General features: G+C 38.5%; 1 protein-coding gene across 2 annotated transcripts in view; it reads left to right on the top strand.

Moving 5' to 3' along the window:
• Positions 1 to 1,826: 1,826 nt before the first annotated feature.
• Positions 1,827 to 22,513, top strand: part of inpp4b (inositol polyphosphate-4-phosphatase type II B) — a 341,040-nt gene continuing 320,353 nt past the window's right edge. For both annotated transcript variants that reach the window (XM_034687459.1, XM_034687457.1), the window contains exon 1: positions 1,827 to 1,933. The gene's annotated coding sequence lies outside the window, so the exon portion shown is untranslated. The remainder of the gene's footprint in view (positions 1,934 to 22,513) is intronic.

Raw genomic sequence — 22,513 nt, 5'->3', positions numbered from 1 at the left:
AAACGATGAAAAAAGTTAGTTTGTAACTTAAGTTGTGTCATTGTTTGGTTGCAACACGTAGAGGTAAGGTTCATCTGAACTAGTAGACCGTAACGTCCAAACTGACCAAAACACTGTCGCAGATATGACGTTTACATTTCCAGCAGCCAATCAGAGGAAAGCACCTCTTTTGATGCCGTAGTTGTTACATTGTTATCTTTAGTGCCTAATTGTCTCAGAACTGACCAACAGCTGAAACAAACTTCTGCCAACTGCAGTTACTGTCGCAGAACAACAACAGAAAGTAAGTCAAGCTCGATAAAGTGTCATATTAAGGTGATAACTATAGCCTAAATCCTTAATCTATGGTGTGTGTAATAACAGTGACATCAGAGTAATATCAATTATTAAAAAGTAATTAGCAATTAAAATTAAAGAAGTAAAAATAAGCATATCTTACAACATATATATATATATTTATATATATATATATATATATATATATATATATATATATATATATATATATACATATATATATATATATATACAGTCATGGCCAAAAGTTTTGAGAATGACACAACTATTAATTTTCACAAAGTCTGCTGTTTCAGTTTTTATAATGGCAATTTGCATATACTCCAGAATGTTATGAGGAGAAATCAGCTCAACTGCAATTAATTGCAAAGTCCCTCTTTGCCTTGAAAATGAACTTTATCACCAAAAACACATTTCCACTGTATTCAGCCCTGCCACAAAAGGACCAGCTAACATAATTTCAATGACACACAGGTGTCACACACATTAACACAGGTGTGGGTGTTGATGAGGACAAGGCTGGCGATCAATCTGTCATGATTGAGTGACTGGACACTTTAAAAGGAAGATGGTGCATGACACCATTGTTCCTCATCTGTTAGCCATGGTTACCTGCAAGGAAACACGTGCAGCCATCATTGCATTGCACAAAAAGGGCCTAACAGGGAAGTTTATAGCAGCGAGTAAGATTGCACCTCAGTCAACCATCATTCGAATTATCAAGAACTTCAAGGAGAGAGGTTCAATTGCTGCCAAACTGGCTCCAGGGCGCCCAAGAAAGTTCAGCAAGCGCCAGGACCGTCTCCTGAAGGTGTTACAGCTGCGGGATTGGGCCACCACCAGTGCAGAGCTTGCTCAGGAATGGCAGCAGGCAGGTGTGAGTGCATCTGCACGCACAGTGAGGCGAATATATATATATATATATATATATATATATATATATTATTGGTTATAGAGTCTGACCACTGCAGGAAGAAAATCATCCTCCAATTCATCCCACCTTTCAAAATGATGCTCCCCTACAAATGACTTTACAAATACTAGGAGAAGAGTGTAAGAATAAGGTTGAATCTTAGGCTTACGTTGAACTATCTCAGCTGGTGCAACCTACAAAACGTTAGTAGAGAGTAAACTCCATCCAAAATGAGAAATTGCGTTCAAAGTAGGCCACGTTTGAACTTACACCCGGTTGGTGCAACAGGCTGCTGATGATTAAGTGATTAGTTTTTTTTTTTTTTTTTTTTCATGTTTTAGTCATTTGAATGGAAAGCTGATGATACTATTACAAATGGTACCAGGCTTGCACAATTCTGAAATTCCCCAGTTGTCAATTTTTGCACTATTATGAACAATATCACAATATAAATAATTTCAGGACAGTTTTCCAGAGTTTATAAGTAACAAAAAACAAAAGAACACTTCAGAAAATAAGATGAAAATGGCTTTCGATATTCAGGCACAGTTTATAATTTTTGCAAAATTTAATTATCAAAAGAGGATTTAAATGACGTCACTTCCGGTCGCCATCTCTTTAAAAAAATGCGTGAAGTCGAGCGGCTCTACAACTTCAAGTTTTCTGTGACGCTGCTCGGGATTCTTTTTTTCATGTTCTAAGTGCAGTGAAGTGTTTTCACCGGTGAGTCTTGTTAATAACTATTGTACTGTCTGAATTCAGCTTTCCTTTATTACATTGTAGGTTTGTTTAAAATTCCTAGCCAACACATAGGTTTGCATGAACATGAACAAGCTTGACTCAATACTGTTGGACCGCACAGGTGGAAACGGTATGACATACAAACACAGCTCTCTATAATCCTAATTTACCTATTTAGAATTTAAGCAAGCAATACATCTCCTGTCTCTTTCTTTGTATTGTCCTATTTTCTATCTGTGGAGGAATCTGTAACAATTTGTAGATATTTTTTTAGCTTTCTGTTGCCTGCAGCAAACAATTTTAACATTTAACAGCTATAAGGGACACAAGTCTAGTGAATTGTGACTGGTTATTGTTGCAAGAACAGCTAATAACATAACATATCATACAAGGAACAACTTATTGTTTGCCATCATTGGTTGTGTGTGAAACAGTTAAGCCACATTTGAGCTTTTAATATGCTGTCTGTGTTGACTTGTTGACAGTAATAAGTGGAGGTATGAAAAAGCCATTCTCTGTTGAATCCCCAGTATTCTTCAAGGATGTTTGCCTCTGTTATTGGAAAGTTTAGAAACCTGTGTTTCTATATTTGGGTCGTTGACAAATAAGCCTCAAAAAAAATTTTTTTTTTAAGTATTTCCAGAATGGTCACAATGCATATTTTTGTGTCTAAAATAATTATTTAAATGTTTAAATTGTTTTTTGTTTTTTTACCCTTTTCTTAACTTGAACACCAAAAAAAATGTCAGGTGGCGCAACCAGATATTTGTCAAAATATATGTACTTACCTATCATTTATTCTAACTGAAAGTTTCAGGAAGTATCCCTTAGAGTGGTTACAGTGCTTTACACATTTTTATTTTGTGAGTGTATTTTTTATTTACAATATATTAGGATTTTTGCATTCTATTGGCCAGGTATAAAATATAATTTTTACAGTTTTAGGTTGGTTGTACCACCTGACATGGAAAGTGTTACCGTCCACCTATAAGTTGATAAAAGCTATTCTATTATTATTTAAGAGAAATCTACAAACCTTTTAACTCAGCCATGACAATTAGTAGGGTCCTCTGAATTATTTCATATGTTGAAGTCCATTAGAACTACTTACTTTCAAAAATAAAAGCTCCATGAGTATGGTGGTGCCACCCTGACATTTGAGAACATGCAAATTGCCAGACAAAAGTTTTTAAATAATCTTAGGTGCCCTTAAACTATTGGTATTTATGAAATTATATTATTTCAAAGCTCTTATATGTAAAATCATGCCATTCTGTTTTAATTTGAATTTATTATTATTAAAATACATTTTTTTTATAGTGTTTTAAGTCAGTTCACTTGCTTGGACGGTTGCGCCACCTGACATTTTCAGGGTTTGAGATACTTCAAAATAAAATAAATCTCAATTATTGAATGTACTGAAATTGTATTCAAAATAAGCAGGTTTTATAGAATCAATTGATGTATGTCTTAAAAATAACAAATTGTTTCACAAGAAAATAATGGATTCGAACACAAAAATATGCACGTCATGTCAGTGACCCTTTAACATTTAACAGCTATAAGGGACATAAGAAACAAGTCTAGTGAATTGTGACTGGTTATTGTTGCAAGAACAGCTAATAACATAACATATGAAAGAAGGAACAACGTTTTGTTTGCGATCATTGATGTGTGTGAAACAGTTAAGCCACATTTGAAAAAGTCACATTCTCTGTTGAATCTCCAGGATTCTTCAAGGATGTTTGCCTCTGTTATTGGAAAGCTTAGAAACCTGTGTTTCCATATTTCCATCTCAAAAAGTTTTAGTTCAATAGAAATTAAAATATCAGCTTAAAATGTATTTTTGACTGAAAATGAGATCTTGACCCAAAGGTAAAGCTCCCATCATCTTAAAACCCTATGTCATGAGGCTAAACTACTCCATGTAACCTCTGAGGAAGGTTAGAAAAAGTAGTTCAAAGCACCAGAACTGTGGGGCATACTGGGGCTGAGGGTGAGTGTTTTGGTCAAAGATGCAAATGTGTGTGAAGGAAAACTTAACAGAGCTACCAGAGGCTGCCTTATACATGCAAAATGTAGAATCAAGGTTTTCTTTTACTTGTTTTACTGAAAATTGATTTCTATTTGTTACCATAAACATGTTGTCATTTGCTTCTGTGGTCACAGAGGAGCTGCATAGTAATTGCCTTAGGAGATATGACCTAAAACCAAAATCTCTGAACAAGTGTTGAAAGCACGAGTCAGCTTGCTCAGGAACCCAAAGCTGTTACTTCATTTACTGTTGTAGTTTCAATCAACTACTCCACTAGATGGAGCTGTTGTTTGAGTAACTAGCAAGTGGATCTCCTTTGCCTATATGCTTTTCCCTCTTTGCCCACACCCCTCTCAGTGAAGTCCCCCTCTCTTGACATCCTCCTGGATGACACTCTGCAGTGCTGTGGGATCCCAAACTGTGTTTGTAACTGGGTTACTGCAATGAGCATCTGGATCACCTTGAAAACTTTCAGTTTGTTTAGATCCACTTTATTTTTATACTGTGTGCAAGAGGACATTTGAATGTTTGTCTAGCATAAATTAACTACAAGTGTGGTCCAATCACTGACAGGATCCACAACAGGGTTTAAGAAAGGGCCTTCTTGAGGGTAACTGTAGGCACGGCGTAAAATTAACTCTTTACCTCATCTGCCATTGGCTAGTGACCTTCAAAAATTTACCAGCCAAAAATATTTTTCACAGGCCAAATAAAATAAAAATAACCCAGTTTTAAATTGATCTCTTGTCGGCTGTCGGATTTTTAAAAAAGGCAGATGCTGATATCGGCCATCCGTCAATGTTAAAGTGAAATGGATCACAGTTGAAGTAAGACCTGTTCAGACCATCTTCCACCGCATGGGATCCATGGATTGATGGAGAACTAATTATCACATTGTCCGAAGTAGAAGTTGCAACTTGTTCATACTGTTTGCTGGCATACTTGCCTCTGTTTCAATCAGAATCAGAAATACGATATTTATCCTGAGGACAAATGTGGTTGTTACAGCTGCTCTCTTACACAATATAACGGTAAGAATAGAGGGATATTAGAGCAGTTACAGCATTGGAAATACAGATATTATAAGGTACAGCAGCCCTAGTGAAAGACAATGTTTTTCAGTTTATCAGTAATGCACTCGTAGGATAATGAACAAGTTGTTGACCGTTTTATAATCAGATCTCACAGTCAGAATTAATGACATATAATGGAGAAGTTTACAGCTTCTAAGGGTGATAAATCCACCGCCAGACAGTGTGTGTGACACTCAGAGGGAGGAGTAGTACAGTTTGATGGCCACAGGCAGGAATGACTTCCTGTGGCATGGCAGAATGAGTTGAACACTGATTGTGCGCCTGTGTTTAACCAGCACGATATGGAGTGGGTGGTGAATGTTGTCCAAGATGACATGAAACTTTGACAGCATCCTCCTCTCTGTCATGACTGTCAGAGAATCCAGCTCCACACCCACTACGCTGGTCTTGCCAATCAGTTTGTCAAGTAAGTTGTTGTCTGCTCCCCTCAGCCTTCTGCCCCAGCACACAGCAGGGAACAGGACAGCCCTGTGAACCGTGGACTCGGACATCATTAGCATTGTCCTGCAGATGTTCAAGGACCTCAGCATCTTCAGGAAGTAGAGGTAGATCCGGCCCTTCTTGAGGATGGCTTCACTGTTCAAATCAAAAAGTGATCAAATCAAGCATCTGCTTATTAATTCAAATGTACACTTTCTCTGAGTCACTTCATGGTCACCGTAAATATTACATAAGGGGAGAGCAATGACTGTAGGTAACGTACATAGACTGTAATGGACGTAGTATCCGTAACATCACTCATCTGTTTCTGAATCGCTGTTTTGAGGCCAATCGTTGCCAAACTGTAATGGATATGCGGACCACAACCTAACTGCTGTTGCGCTAGTGTGAGGTTGCCGCTTGGTAAAGTACTAGTACTAAATCAACAATGCTGATTACCTTTTAAAATGACACAAGAAAAGCACAACCTTATTGGGGATTTGTTATGGCATAGTACATCTATCTTAAGCTTAATGACTTGAGGTGTTGGAGACAGGTAAGATATGGACATGCTTGTGTGTGTATAGTTTTATATTTTCTCATTTCTCACAGTTAAACTTCTTTAAACTGGTGATTTATGTCTTCTTTTCCTTTTACATTATAAGACAAAATACAGCACTGATGCATGGGCTGAATTAGCCATTTATGTTAGATTTATGGATTCAGTACAGGCCTCTAGTTTACTCAAAGCAACACGTTGGCTGACTGCTTCCACATCTACATGTGATCCAATAAAGCTGTAGTACTCCACATAATTAAGAGATATCCTGCATGTTTGTCGTTCACTGGCTACTTGAATGCCATACAAAGATATGTTTAAAATTGCAACATCGATGTATATAAATGTTAAATTACTTTGTCCTTATATATTCTCTAAAATTCGTGTGTCCCACTGTCAGATGTGGCTGATGGGATGAAAGGTTAACATATGGCATTTTGTGGGTTTTGAGCAAGCGGCAACCTCCGGTCTCAAAATATGAAGCCCATGCAGAAGTGTTTTAAACTGCAGTTCATGGAGAATCCGCTTGAGGCTGGCTACAGAAACCACATAGACACCAATTCAAAAAAGAAGATCTTAGCAGCATTTTAATAAACATGTTTACAGCCTGGTTCAAAAAACGACTTGGCTCTACGTAGGTAATTTCTCTATCGGCACACACTGTACGTAGGTGAATGTTTTCCAACACTCTATGGTTCAGAAGATATTGAGATTACGAGTTTTTGCCCAAATAAGGACATGACTGACGTGACTCCCGGACGGGAACACAGCTGTTGGCTCGGAGGCTCAAACTCCGCCTCTTTACGTCACACCATGCTTGGTTGAGTTCCGCATTTCCAATATGGCTGCCGCCGACGATAGCCTTCAAAACAGCACTCAGGAACAGATGGGTGACGTCCCGGATACCACGTCCATTATTTATACAGTCTATGTTTTTGATTCATTTTCTCTTTTAACTGCTACTTTTTCAGTGTTCAAATGAGCATCTGGCTCGAGTGCTTGATATGTGAGAGTTAGATCACTGATAATGTCACCATCTGGACCTTCGCTTGGCCCATTTTCATTGTAATCTTGAAGAACATCTTTATATCTGTGAGCATGTTTGAGACTTCTAACATTTAATGCAAATGCCGCTGGGCACCTCCTCAGCTGTCTTCTTCTCTGTCTGGATTAAAAGCTATTCATTTGAAGCATGTTGTTAGACCGCTAACATTAAACCCTTAATGCAGTTCAGGCAGATATTGTGTTGTGAGTACACCATGCTTACATATGCTTGTTGAACAAGGGAATGTTTGAAGTTTAAGTACAACCTTGGGTCTGCTCTGTTTGTTTACAGGTGTGCCACTGCCTACACAGTAGTAGCTGTGTGATGATGCAGCTTGGGGAGCCTCTATGCCTCTGTATAGTGTCTCTGGCAGTGTATGAGTAATGGAGCAGGGAGAGAGTCTTTGGCTTCTTAACAGGGCCAGCAGAATAATTACGAGGCAAGCTCCGAGCACTTCCTGGGCAGCAGGGAGCCTGTGGGCTTGGGCCTCTGTCCTGTCTTCTTGGACCTCAGCCTGGACTGATGGGGAGCAGCCTGGAAGGTGGCCTGGGGTACTGTAAGGTACATGTTTTTAGGGACAACTGCTGTGTATTTTTGCCTAAATGTGGGTGGTGATACGGTGAACCACAAGGGAAATTTTCAAAACCAATTTAAGGAGCTGTGTAGTCCATGCTCAAACTAATACATCATGCCCGGTTAATTAACACCATTAGCATGAGTGAAAAGTCAGCACTATAGACTTCAGCATATTATGCAGACTCGTGTCATATTAATGGGGAACACACTGCAAGTGTTGATAATGAACATTCCTCATGAGACATGTTTGCCCTAACAGGCATCACTGGGCTGGCAGAGCAATTAATAGAAAGGGCTGTGGCAGCTGCATGTGTCCTCTGCTTGCTGCAACTTCAACTAGAGTGCAGTTGATATCTGCATTCAAGAGTTTAACATTTTACAGTTAGGAAAAGGATGTTAGGATGCATTTTATAACATCAAATTGAATTGTGCAATATATCCATAGTATTAAAATGGTCATCAGCCAAACAATTACCACAATCAGTGACTATGCATTCTGCAAACGTGTAAATTCCTCTAATTACTAGAACTTTTCTGCTAATTTGATCAACCATTTGAGTTTCCCATTATGTGTGTATTAAAAATACTGCCCTGTTATCAGGTATAGGTAGTAGTGCTGGGCGATACCACACTTTTATGATTTGATACCATACCGATTACTTTTTTGGCAATTTATTTACCCGATACCAATACCTATACTTTCAGTGATTTATTTATTTTTAAAAAAATGCAACCCTTAAAAGACAAGTCCCGTGACAAATACTGTTAATTCAAAAACTTTAATATGCAAATCCTTTACTGGCCTTTTTTAAACAATGAAATACATTTAGAAAAATACTCTGGGAGGAGAAATTAATAATGTTTGCTTGAGTTTGGTTCTGGATTTGTTTGCTACAGTTTGGTTCTGGTTCTGTTTGCTTGAGTTGGTTCTGGTTCTGTTTGCTTGAGTTGGTTCTGGTTCTGTTTGCTTGAGTTTGGTTCTGGTTCTGTTTGCTTGAGTTGGTTCTGGTTCTGTTTGCTTGAGTTTGGTTCTGGTTCGGTTTGCTTGAGTTGGTTCTGGTTCTGTTTGCTTGAGTTTGGTTCTGTTTGTGTTTGCTTGAGTTAGGTTCTGGTTCTGTATGCTGTTTGTGTTTGCTTGAGTTAGGTTCTGGTTCTGTATGCTTGAACCAGTTTGGTTCTGGTTTGGTTTGCTTGAGTTGGTTCTGGTTCTGTTTGCTTGAGTTTGGTTCTGTTTGTGTTTGCTTGAGTTAGGTTCTGGTTCTGTATGCTTGAGTTTGGTTCTAGTTCTGTTTGAGTCTGGTTCTGGTTTTGTTCTGTGTTTTTTTGTTAAATTGTGCGATAAAAAAGTTTGATTTAAAATACTAAACAACAGTAAGAATGGATTTGTAACTGTCCATTAAAACACTGTCAACTTGTCATCGTCTTGTTAACGAAAATTAAACTTATGTTTGTCAGAGTTTTTATTATCAGTGATGCACTTTAGCTCGTAATATTCTTTTTTTCATCATGAAGAAATGAGTCGTACCATCATAATTTTCGTAAACGAAAACAACACTGCTCTCCAGTAATGTAAAGGATTGTTCTTACGTTCAATAGTGGGCTCACAGAGGTAGCTTGCGAAAATTCTCATGCTGTTTTTTGTGATGCTTCTTCAAATGCGCGTTGAGGTTGGTCGTATTAAACTTCCCCGGTCCTGTGCCACCACGGGAAACTTGTGCATTACAAGTTTTGCACTCAGCTGCAACATGTTTTTCGGACTTCAACGAAAAATACTGCCACACGGCCGACATCACTCCTACTCATAGCACACGCTGTTGTTGTGATCAAGTGGGCTCTGCATGCTGGATCCGGGCGCTGCTGGATAGAAGTGCTTGAGCAGAGTCTGGAATGTACTGCTTATATCGGTGTGCTTATATTGGACCGATATCTGATATCAATATAGGATATCAGAAATAAAAATTGCCCCTCGGAGACAACAAAGTTATGCTCTACTCTCTACTGAGCTTCTCGCTCTGGTCATGCTACAATGTGATGTGACACACTGGGACACCAATATTACTCTGTTTTTGAGGTGCAACAAGTCAGTATAAGGGCATGTTGATGGCAGAACTTTTTTACGGTGCTGTTGTGCAGTTGGAATGTGTAAGAGGCTTGTGACTGTCATCTTGGAAATGCAACTTCTCAGGTTATAAATTTAACTTTCGTTGGCAGGCTCTTCGTGTGGGTGTGCACTTGGCCGGTATATACTTTGTTGACTTTACTTTTTTATACTGCCAATATTTCTGCCTGACTCTCAGTTGAACTTTACTTTAACTTACCTGTCCTTCTGAATGAACATTCTGACTGTTGGATGTACTTCTGATCAAATGCATCTCATTACAGTACTTCCTGGCATCCCTGTATTGAGTCTTCCATACTTCTGTTTACCGCATCTGGCGCTCCCCCTCATCTTCCAATCCTGGCAGCCAGTGTATCATTCTCTTACCCCTCAACACACCCAGTCAACCTTTTATCTCGTCTGTATGCCATCTTTCTTTCCACTTTTCTGTCTCTCACAGCCTCTCCACTTTTCCTCTTTCCTCTCAGTTTTAAACCTCTAATAACATTAAGACCGGCCCAGTGTCGAGCTGAATCTAAAACAGCTCAGAACATAACATCAGTGAGTCTGGATAGATACACACTTCTTCTTTGTTGTTCCCAGACAAAATCAATTTCTTCTCCTTGTCCAACTCTTGAGTCAGCCGTACACCAATATCCTCTTGACACTTACTTTCTCAAAACACTGTTGCTGAATAGATGGAAGTGGATAGACTTTATGAAAGGAGAAAAAGCCCACGTGTTGAGAAAAAACATAATAGAGAGCAAGATAAGTCTTTTTTTTGTGTGGTTTCTACAAAATTCCTGGGGATTCTTTAGACACTTTTGAAATCCATTTATTCAGTTTTATTCTATTTCAACTTTAGGAACTCTTTATTTTATGATGTAAACACATTTTGTCACCTGAATATTGATACATTTCAATAAAAAGTGCTTCAGTTCAACAGAACATTCAATCTTTCACACTTAAGGCTTAAAACATCCTCTTGTTAGTAAAAAAAGAAAATCCAATCTTCCCGTTAAATAAAGTGCCTCACAAGACGATGTCAGTCCATCCTTTTGTAATTGCATTTCAGAAATATTATAAAGTGTTATATAGCCTACACTAATATTGTGAGTTGTGTACTACTTGGTACATAACTTTTGGGGTTGAAGTATTAACTTCCATACTTTGGTTTAGCACAGGAGCTTTGCACCACCAGGGTGTAAAGCTGCCTCCCAGTGACAGGAAGAAATACAGTATTGAGGTGCTTTACAGCAGCTCATGGAACAATGAAGACAGCTAGCTGAGACTGAGGGAGAGAAGAGTGAGGAGGAGGTGGGCATCAGTCAGTACTGACTTATGTGTGCCTGAATAGGGATTACCCCAGGGTCAGCAGTAGGGTGCCAGCAGTCAAACCCAGATCCATTAAATACGTTGCAAACTTATACTTTTAGAATCCTCCACCACAGTTATGTTAGAGGTACTTGTGGACGTGGTAAGTGTTAAGCCTGACTTTCAGTCACAACCTCCTTTTCCTGTTTGGAAAAAAAGGTACATGAATTAACTAGGGATGGGAATTACAAGCCAAAACACTGTTAGATAATCATTGGCATCAAGGTCCGTGTACCTTCCGTTCATTCTATTTCCAATTCTGAAACACAAATCGGAAAACAAAAGAACAGGCATTTTTTCTTTTTTTAATATATGTAGCAGATGTTAAAACAAACAAAAGCCATTTTCCATTCAAATATAGCAATAAAATTGGATTTTGTGTTGTATTCCTAATATGGGTTTTTATATTCCCTGATAAACACGAAGAATCCAATCTGTGTTCATCCAAAATGCAAAAATACGGGGATATCTGTATGTTTACAAGGTGAAGTTGGGTAAAGTTAGAAAGATATTAATTGATCCGAGAAGGTCGAATCTGTGAATATCTTTCTAACTTTATCCAACTTCACCTTGTAATACAGATATCCCTGCATTTTGGATTAACATAGATTGGATTCTTTGTGTTTATCAGGGAATATAAAAATCTGCTACATGTATTGAAAAAAGAAAAGAGTGGAGTGAGGGCCAGTTCAGCTGAGAGTACAGGTGACAGTGGTGAATGGGGCTCCAGTGACAAAACGGATAGCAGCATGGTAAATGACATCCAGTTTGTGAAGGAGAGTGTTGGAAGCAGACCTGTGGGCTATGTCACTTTAATCAAGAATTGGGAGGACTGTCATCTTAACCCGAAGATGCACCTGTCCTGTTAAAGGCCTGTTTGTGTGGGGCGGGGTGCTGCTAGTATCGGGCACTGACAGCGTCTGTCTCTAACTATATGTTGGTGTTTCTGTGACGCATGTGGTGTGTATGTTTACATTTTACAGTCATGCTCAGTCTCTGGAAATACATGCGTAGTACCGTGAGATACAGAAATGGAGAAAATCGCTGCGACTGTCGCTAAGGTTTTCTTCTTCTTTAGTTATTTAATGCAGTTGGCATTTTTCTTCTATTATAAAATGCGGTTAGCAAACAACTTTAAGATGCTCTATAGCTACTGTCTGGGGAGAATACTGTATTACAACCAAGCACCGGTAGAAATTATGAAAAATTGTACTTTTAAAATGAGAAAATATTTGCAGTAACTCTTCTATTTTTACCAAGTGAAAAAATATCCAAATATTTGAAAAATAACTGCGCATCCTTAGAATTAACACTTGCTAGTTGCTGAAGTTGATCTTGAAAGATTCAGGACTCTTTATGCAGATAAACGATTGTGATGAAGAAAAAATGTAATGTTTTCTACCTTTTTTTTTTTTATACTTCTACATCAAATTAACTCTCCTGAGCTGTCAAGCCCCTACAACTCAGCAATAACTTGGCTTCACCTTCCTGCCTGTCCTCCAGTCTTTGACATTTATACTTTGGATCCCACTTCCTGGCAATGAGCCAATAGGAAAAAAAACAAGAATTATTTCCTCACCATTTTTCAATCTCTCCTGCTCTCTCACTCTCACCAAAGCTGGCTGTAATCAGATTTAGTGAGGGCTGCAGGATACATTTTTTTTTGTGTGTGTGTGCGACTCCAATGTCATCAGTGGAGATTTTGGAGCAGTAAAACCATTACTGTATTGGAAAGAGATTTGTATTTAGAAAGCAGGATTCAATTGGGAATTGTAATCCAGCTTATGATTTGAATCATTTTCCACATCACAGTTTCACTGCATTTATTGCACATTTGCACAGGTCCATTAACTAAGGTGATGATTATTGTACTATCAAAGATATAACTGGCCTATCATATTGCTCCAGACACTAACTTTACACTCCATAACGAGTTACTGTTAATTTTTAACGGCTTAAAGAATTTGCCCAAAGATAATACTTAATGTGTCCCTCCTGATTATGCTCTGTAATGCTTCAACTAATGTCAGTCACTCCTTGAACAAAAGGAGTGAATGTTGCCAAAAAGTTCAGTCACTTCTAAATAGGATTTCTCTAGTTGTCAGCATTGTGGATTATCTGCTTATTAGAGATGACTGTTGGAGATCTCCCTCCGAGATAAGAAGTTATTATTAGTGTAGTAATAAAGACTGGGGCCTCAGTTGTGCATACTCAGATACCAATCTTTGATTACACAGCAGCCAAAAGATGGCATGGTGTTTTCTCTCTCTGTAGGAGTCCCTTGGCTCAGAGACAGATTGCCTCCTTGAGTCTGGTCATGGATGTGTCTGGATTTGTTTCTGCCTCAGTCCTCACTTTTTCTTTTTGTGGTGAGTCAGCTGTGCATCTCTTGGTTGTCTTACACAGCGACTTGGAGTTTCCCAGTCGTACAATTTGCCAGTGCAGTTTGTGTATTATTGTCAGGAAAAAGCTTAGTCAGAGTATGTATTGAGTTATTATTCTGTTTACTATAAGGACTTAAGACATTTATGGTGAGGGAAAACAGGATTTCCATCCAATCCAAATGTGACTTCCCGTCTGTAAATATAGACAATAACCTGCAGAGAGATGACAGCAAAAAGAAATGACAGGAAGGAAGATAAAAAAAGGTTAAGATAAAACAATGTTGGAAGACTAAAAACAACAAGATATAAATGATTAAAACAATTAAAGGCACAGAAATATGAAAATATAAAAGAATAAAAACCTGCCAGTGATGCTGCCTGAAAAATAATAAAAAGAGCTAATCAATCTGATCTCCTCGGGGAGGTTGTTCTTGAGGGTCGGGGCTCTGACAGAAAAGGCCTTGTCACCTTTGGTCCTCAGCCTTGACTGTGGGACTACAAGAAGAGCCTTGGCTGAGGACTTCAGGGTATGGCCGGGCACATATGGGGTGAGGAGATCAGATGTGTACTGGGGTGTGAGTCCAGAGCGTGTTTTGAAAATCAACAGTAAAATCTTAAAACCAATTCCGAAATGTATCAGGAGCCAATGAAGGGAAGCTAAAACAGGAGTGATGTGGTCTCTCTCCGCGAGGAGTCGGGCAGCTGTATTTTGGACTAGCTTTAACTTATGCAAACTATGTTTGTTTAGACATGTATACAATGAGTTACAGTAGTCCAAGCGGGATGATGTTAAAGCATGAATGACTGTATCAAGGGTTGTCTCCTAAGCTGCATAAAACAAGTCTGCACCACTACGCTGTAGGAATAAGCCAAGCTTCTTGATACTGTACTGGATCTTGTTAGAGGCTGTTCATCATAAGTTGAAAGCTGTATTACAACATCCCATCCCTTACAGTTGTATTTTAAAGTTCACTCTGGCTCTGATTTTGTGACTGCAATTTTGGACAAGATGGTGACTGTTTGAAAAACGGACTCATTCTCATGAGTTGCCTTGACATGGTTTTTCTGATCAGGGACCCCACAGACAGCTCAGTTCAGTTTGTCTGTGTTCCCTGACTTAAACCGATCCGTCTGTAGTGTGTCCTTGTCAAAAGTTTACAGAGAATCAGCAACTCACTTTGAGACAAGGCTGCGTGTAACATCCCAAGGAAGTCTGATAAGCGGCCTTTGAGGCAGCAAGCAGGCTTTAATGCACAATGATTGCTTGACAGAACTATTCTCATTCTGTTCCATTGTCAGGACCCTGCTCTCCAGTGGTTGGGATCTTCAAACAGCCTTACTTTTCAGTGACTTTTACGAGGCTAAACAAATGGATAAATAATGAACTTTCCTCCATAAAAATTCAGTATAAGTCACTTGCTACCTATTTGAATATCACTTTTTATTAACAGTTCTTACTCTTACACTTTTTCCTCTAGTTTGAGTCAAGCGGTAACCTCCTGTCTCAAAATATGAAGCCCATGCGGAAGTGTTGGCTTGACGATTGGCTTCAAAACAGTGCTCAGGAACAGATGGGTGACTTCACGGATACTACATCCATTATTCATACAGTCTATGGTCTGAGTTTAGGATCATTATCTCCTTTTAAATGGATATTCTGAGGAATTCAGCCTTTTGCTTTTTTCAGTCATTCAGTCAAAAAGAACAAGCAATTTATTTGTTATTTATTTATATTTGTCATTCCAGCTGTTGAATTCAGGCAGCAGATTATGGCTATAACTGAAGGTACCTTTTTAAAGGTATATTTAGGCTATTTTGGCTTGTACTGGTTACTCAGTTATCAACTGGTCATACATTTATTTCAATCTATGTATCACATGGAAATGAAATAACATCTAAAACAGCCTCAAACCATCAATGTTGTCCTTAAAGTTCTGATATATCCCTGAGTGCTATTTTAGAGCCCCTTTACTGTACCTTCAAGGGCTTGATCTTAGTGAAACCATTATATAAAATCTCAAAGCTGGCCTCATTTTGAGGTGGAAGCACGCACAATGTATTCATTGTTAAGACCATAACCTGGCCTTTTGGAGCCCGACTGTTTTTCCATCCATTTATGAGAATAATAGCTGAAAATACAATGAAAGCAGTACTGAAAACTACTTTTTTATTCAGCTCTCTACTGCATTCTATACGTACATACAGTGGATACAGGGATGTAGCTCTATTGATTTTGAAAAGGTCATAAAAAAATCAGCAATACTTGCAGCATTGCATTCAAGTTTGATGTAATTGTCTCTTTTATGCTTTGGCTCTTATGTGTGCTGAAATACAGAAATGAAAATATAGATGACCCCCAGTTTATGATGTTTGTTTATTATTTTCACTTATCACTGTGGCACAATACAGAGGAAAAACAAGGTTCAAGGTCCAAGGGTTCTTTATTATTGCCCAAGAAGGTAAATGGCTTGTGCAGCTGGGAGACTGGGCATTCCAAGATTAAAAAAACATGTTGCAGCAACACAAATTCAAAGTCCACATGAAATCCAGACATAATACATGAAAACCAGACATTGTCCAATCAATAAATCAGGTCGTGACAAAGTGCTTAGACAGACGCCCATATATAAGTTGAAATATCCTTACATAATTAAAGTGCATCATCTTGTGCTATCTTTGTTAAGCACTGCTTTAGCTGCAGGTACAAAGTTGTTTCTGTAGCATTTTGTTCTTCGCTTAGGAAGAAGCTAAAACTCACCTTTCAAAGGATGTGAACAGTCAGATTATAATTTGCCTTAACCTGACAGACCTGTTTTGTTTTCACAACAGGTTACTAGTGTTGTAGTCAAGTCAAGACTAACCTATAACAAGACATGACAGAGGCAAAGTACATGGAAAGACCAAGACAAGACCAAGACATTTAGGGATCAGGACTGACACGAGATAAAGACTCTATATATATCAACGAAAAATCATCACATGAAAGATTTCTCTTTTTTCTTCTTCTGTTTGTAAATATGAAAGAAATAGATACATATATTAAATTGCTCGAAAACAAGTTTGTTAAAATGACTGAATACTGAAATAGTTGTTGTTTCATAGTTTGCAGATCACAGAAAATGTACAGCATCAAACATTTATTTTCCTCCACTCTGATGATTTTTATGCACCAATCTTTACCTTTCTGTACTGTTTTATAATGATCTAGTCTCATGTCCTCTTTCGTGTCATCTTTAAAAATGTATTTCAGTCTTTATCTGAAATACATTATAAATACTGAAATACCCTGTGGAGGTGGTGGCTGACAGGAGAATTATGGCCAATCTGTCGTCTTTGATGAACATTTCTTTTCTTTTTTTTAGATATATATTCTGATAGATTAGATATATATTGACATAGAGTATGGTCTAGACCTCCTATGTTTGTAAAAGCGTCTTGAAATAACGTTTGTTGTGATTTGGCGCTATACAAATAAAGATTGATTGAAAGATTGATTGATTGATTATCTGTAAACTTTTCACATCAAGCTTTTATTTAAACACATTACAAATGTGTGGAATTAGCAGTTCATGTTTTTCCGACAATCGGAATGTGATACATTTCATTGGCACTTGGTAATGCAGTGAAAAGGTGACTTTTTATCTGTTTGATATATTGGAACTTAATTTTGATTAGAGCGACCAGGACAAAGTTTGATGACAGACACACGTTCATGTAATCATGTTTATCAGAGGTGGAGTCTGCCAAGCCTGTGACCGAGTGGAAACGAGACACTCTTCTTTGACAAATCAAGCACTGATGTGCCTTCTTACAAACTGCTTTACAATTCGCCTAGAAGATCGGTCTAGAATCTATAACTGTAGCAAGATATTTAAATCTGTCAAGCATAGACTGTACAAATAATGGACGTAGTATCCGTGACGTCACCCATCTGTTCCTGAGCCCTGTCTTGAAGCCAATCGATGGCAGCAGCCATATTGGAAATGCGAAACTCAACCAGCCATATTGTGACATAAAGAGGTGGAGTTTGAGCCTCCTAGCTAACAGCTATGTGTTCCCGTCCAGGAGTCAAGTCAGTCATGTCCTTATCTGACCAAAAACTCGTTATCTTAATATCTTCTGTACCGTTGTGTTTAGAAAAAGATTCACCCCCCGTACAGTGTGTACCGATAGAGAAATTAGATACGTAGAGCCAAGCTGTTTTTGAACCAGGCTGTAAACATGTTTATTAATGCTGCAAAGATCGTCTTTTTTGAATTGGTGCCTATGAGGTTTCCGGTGTTTCTGCAGCCAGCCTCAAGCGGATTATCGATGAATTGCAGTTTATAACACTTCCGCATGGGCTTCATATTTTGAGCCCAGAGGTTGCCACTTGCTGTAGACACATCCGACAGCCTTGTTTTCATGATTGTGGGATCATAAGTTGAAGCATGGGTTCTGAAATCTATAACTCTGTCTTTTGTTTTGGATACATTAGAAAATATAAAGTAAGGGCGAGAGAAAACACCCATGAGATGAGCCTGTAGAAGAACAAAAAGAAACAGATTAGATGCCATCACCTTTACCCTTTGTGTTCTATTTGTTATAAAATCCAGTATCCACCCTACCAAACTGGAACTCCAGTTAAATGTTTGATCAGCCGCGTGGCTGAGACATGTGGTTGTATTGCAGGCAGAAGAAAAGTCGATAAACAGCGGTCTGGCTTGTGTTTTTTTACCTTCTAGATGTTTAAGCATGAGGTTAAGGAGAATGATTGTTGCATCCTCCACTTGTCTATGTGCCCTACAGGCAAATTGCATAGGATCGAGTGTGTGCTCGGTTTCTTTAACAAGCTCCATCTCCTCGAGCCATTCAGAGACCTTCATTACAACTGCAGTGAGGGCCAAGGGCCTAAAATCATTAAAGGCTCTGGGGCTGCTGTCTTTAGGCACCAGTATGATAAGAGTCTGCTTTCAGAAATCCACCACTTTAAAAAAATGTATTAAAGCTCACTATTTGACCTGAAACCTTCAAAATTGATGTTCCTTAAATTTTTGTTTTGTCGTACACCTGTAATTGTTTTCACACTGGACCACACTGAGGGGGTAAAGGGTTAGATGATCCTCTAACTATTGAATAATTGATTTAAGGAATGCCTTGACTGGAGAACAAAGTTGATCCTGATACTTCAAGTTCTGGAATGGTTTTATTATTATGATAATAATACATACTTTTTTTAATAGTTTATTTTATTAATAGGCTGCAACTTTCTTTTCCTTTTTTTTGTTGAACATTTATTAAAACATGTTCCTTGACAAAAAGTCTCACATACAGCACACCATAAACAAGTTTTACAGATAATGTACAAGTGTGTAACAAACAAGGCGAACCAACCAGCAGAGTCAGAGCACCTAAGAGGGAAGGAGGTGAAGGGGCTAATATTGTAATGTGACTGTTTGCATTCACCCCACCTCATTGCACAACATCCTTACAAGACATTTATTGTGTTAAATAGTCTATGTCAGATCTCCATCTATCCTGGTATAATTCCATCCTTAGCTGCAGCTTTGCAGTCAAGTTTTCCATACAGTTCACATCTCGAAGTCGTTGTTTCCATTGGTCCATAGTCGGAGGAAGGTGGTTGAGCAAGATCAGTGATTGTTTTATGGGCTATTCAGAGAAGAGCCCTGAGTATGTATCTTTTGTTGTGTCCTAGCCCCTCAAATGATGTACTTCCGAAGATTATATGTTGTGGCTCTGATAGTCTACCAACATGTAAAATCCCTCCCACCGCTCTCATCACTTTGTCCCAGAAAGGTTGTATTACTGGGCATTCCCAGAAAATATAACTATCTTTATTTAGTCATTGATTAATAATATATATATAAATATATTTAAGGCATTTATTTAAATGACACAGACATACAAAGTTCAAAGATAGTTTTTTTATAAAACAAACTACAAAATGTTATGTAAGTGCATGTTTTAATACATATGGCGTCCAATGGCACACACCGCTCGCTCAATAGATGCTGGTATGCATATAAAAGTGTTGCTGTGCATTTTCATTCAGCTCTATTAACACCAACATTTTGCCCAGACCTCTTGATGGATTCCAGCCATTCCCAGTTATCAGAATAAGTGAAAGGGGGCTGAAAGAAAGGGCTACATTATTTTATAGTGTGTAAGTAAATCAAATCTTACAGAATGGGGTGCCTTCTAAAGTTATAGGCTCCCTCAACAAAAGCAGTTTAACACTTGGCCAGTATGAATGGCAGTGAAACATCAAGACAGGAATATGTTTAGGGATACATTTTATGTGTCCCTGGCTTGGCATGGTGAAATGTCTTTTCAAAATTGGAGTCTGTCCAGTTGTCAGTGACAATGACGCTGATTTATTGGAGAAGGGGGGAAGAGAAGCAGGACAAAGGCTATGTTTCCCTCCTAAAGCTTTCCATTTGGAAAATGATGCTTAGGTTTTCACTTTTGTTAGGTGACATGGTGCCTGAAACTCAGCAGTGTGAGGATGACACTATGCCCACATGCCCTACAAATAATGTAAGCATCACTGTTAAATAACAAACATGCAGTTTTTCAAGAGAAGTAATGATCAGATTAGAGTGGTTAGTAGAGGGATACAGTGAAATGCAGCTTCTCTTTTTCTTCCATCACGTGTTCCTTTGGTTGGATTGAGTTTACATGGTGTCAGCAGTTGAAAAGCATACAATGCAGTTTACTTTTTATTCCAAGTGTATTCATGCTGGATTATGTTATGAATTGATTTGCTGTAATGATAGTTTGTCAGCCAAATAGGCCTGAACAATACGAGCAAAATCTGTGCTATCAAATCATTTACTATAGCAATAATAATAATAAAATCAAATCTAACAAAAAGTTTTTACATCCGTCTGCTGTTTCGTATGTTTGCACAGTACCTTTGTTTGCAACATGTCCCTCTTGAATCCAAAGTAGCTCCTATTAGCAGTTGTTTTTAACCACTTCATTGACATCAATTAATCTTTGTGTAGCTGACGGCTGGTTAGGCCTTCATCTGAGTGGCAAAATAGAGTGAAAGCATGGCCAGTATACCTTGGGCTCTTTTTGACAGTTAGATTTATTGTGCTGTCCTGCTGCGAAATCATTCACAGGGTAGAATTGTTGTCTTGTTGTGTGATTTTAAAAGTGTTTGTGGATGCTGTGCTGTTGTCGCTGCAGTGACACAAAAGAGAGAGCTTTTAAGGGGTCTAAATTAGGGATGCACCGAAATGAAAATTCTTGGCCGAAAACGAGAAAATGAGGAAACCAAGGACGAAAACTGAAAACCGAAAGAAACGATTATGTCAATTATTAGTAAGCAGACCGGGGACAGTTGTAACATTTCATTCCTTGGATTTGAGATTAAGCCATGCATTTTCTGTTTGTGTTGCACAGGCATTTCCTAGGCCATTTATTAGCAGACACTTGAAGCTAGTTTGTATAGCAGTTTGAACACACTGGGTTAAAAGAGCTCAAAGTTATAGACAGAAATGTCAAAAATGTTACAACTGTCCCCGGTCTCTCTTACCATTGCATTTATGGCTATGACTGTGTACGAACCTCACTAAAATCCGGGATCTCATTGAACATATCAGACAACGAGGGTGCATGCACCTCATCTGGTTCAGAGAGACGAGTCCTTTTTTCTGCGCTCTGTTCTCCTTCTCCTGCGCTGTGCGCTTCTCCTTCTCCAAGCGGGTTCTCCGCATCCATCACGTCCTGGATCATTTCTCGTGCACGCTGCTTTATTCCCACATCCAAGTAATGATCTTTATAACTCGGATCAAGTACAGTCGTGATGAAGTGCAGAAGATCTGAATAGATCTCAGTGAAGCGTCTGCTGACAGACTCTAAGAGTGTACTTTTCATTGTTTTCACTCCGTGGTCTGTCTCAACCTCTTTGCTTAGAAGACGCTTTAGTGCTGCAATTAAAAGAATAACGGATGCAGACATGTTGGCCCTTATCCAGACAAGCGCGTAGTGGCCGCGGTTTTTTGCTTGCATCATCACAACATTTTGTTTCTGCCGTGTTGTTTCGGTGATAAAAGTATTTCGTCCGGAAACCGAAAATGCACCTTTGGACCATTTTGGCTGAATTTTTGGTGCATCCTTAGTCTAAAGGTTGTTCTATCTTTACTTATTCTACAAGAAATACCACTACTAAGTTAGAGCAAGAATATATTTTGCACTAGTATTTGGCTTTCATTGAAAATCTTTTCTCTCTAAAATCTCCAGAAATTTTAGATTTCCTGGCGCAGAACGCAATGAAGCCATTCAAAAATATATTTACAATTTGTTTTTTTTCATCAGATTTTCAATCCAAGGCTGCAAAGCCTAAGACTATTTAAAAAAGAAAAAAAAAATCAGTCTTCAGAGTACAGTAGTTGAAGTAGCTTACAGCATGTTCTAAAGGATTACAGACTACAAATTGTACTATGGGCTTGCATGCCCCTTTTGACCTATGAGTAAACCAAAATCAGACTCACTTCTCTATCACACTGACTCATAAGGTCACTTACTGCTGAAGCAGTCCGAGTACCGCAGTTCTTTAGGCCCGAGGATGTTACCTAGAACAATAGGTCAGACATTATGTCAACACCCAGACTGACTCCAGTCCGTTCTCCCCATCTTCATTCAGTGAAGCCCCTCTCACAGTCTGCCACTAATACTCATATTTTCAGAATTTGGTTCCATCAATTCCATTTTTAGATGGGCAGGTCCATTCAGCCAACATCCTCCCCATAGGTTTCAAAAGGTTGTATTCAGAGTCAAGTTTAGTTTTATGTCATTCTTTGGTAACATTTTTTTTCAGGACCAGACAGGTGAAAATCTGCTTTACAAGGACATAGATTTCTGCATCCTCAGCTTGATTCCAATACCAAAAATGTGAAGATGCTAAGTAAGTGCACCTCATCATATTTGATTCATGTTATCCTCTTTTATTTTTCAAATTAATTCTGTC

This window comes from Notolabrus celidotus, chromosome 7 (genome assembly GCF_009762535.1).
Source record: "Notolabrus celidotus isolate fNotCel1 chromosome 7, fNotCel1.pri, whole genome shotgun sequence".
In the NCBI taxonomy this organism is placed as follows: domain Eukaryota; kingdom Metazoa; phylum Chordata; class Actinopteri; order Labriformes; family Labridae; genus Notolabrus; species Notolabrus celidotus.
Note: the sequence above shows the minus strand (reverse complement) of the source record. Positions and strands in the feature narration are given on the sequence as shown.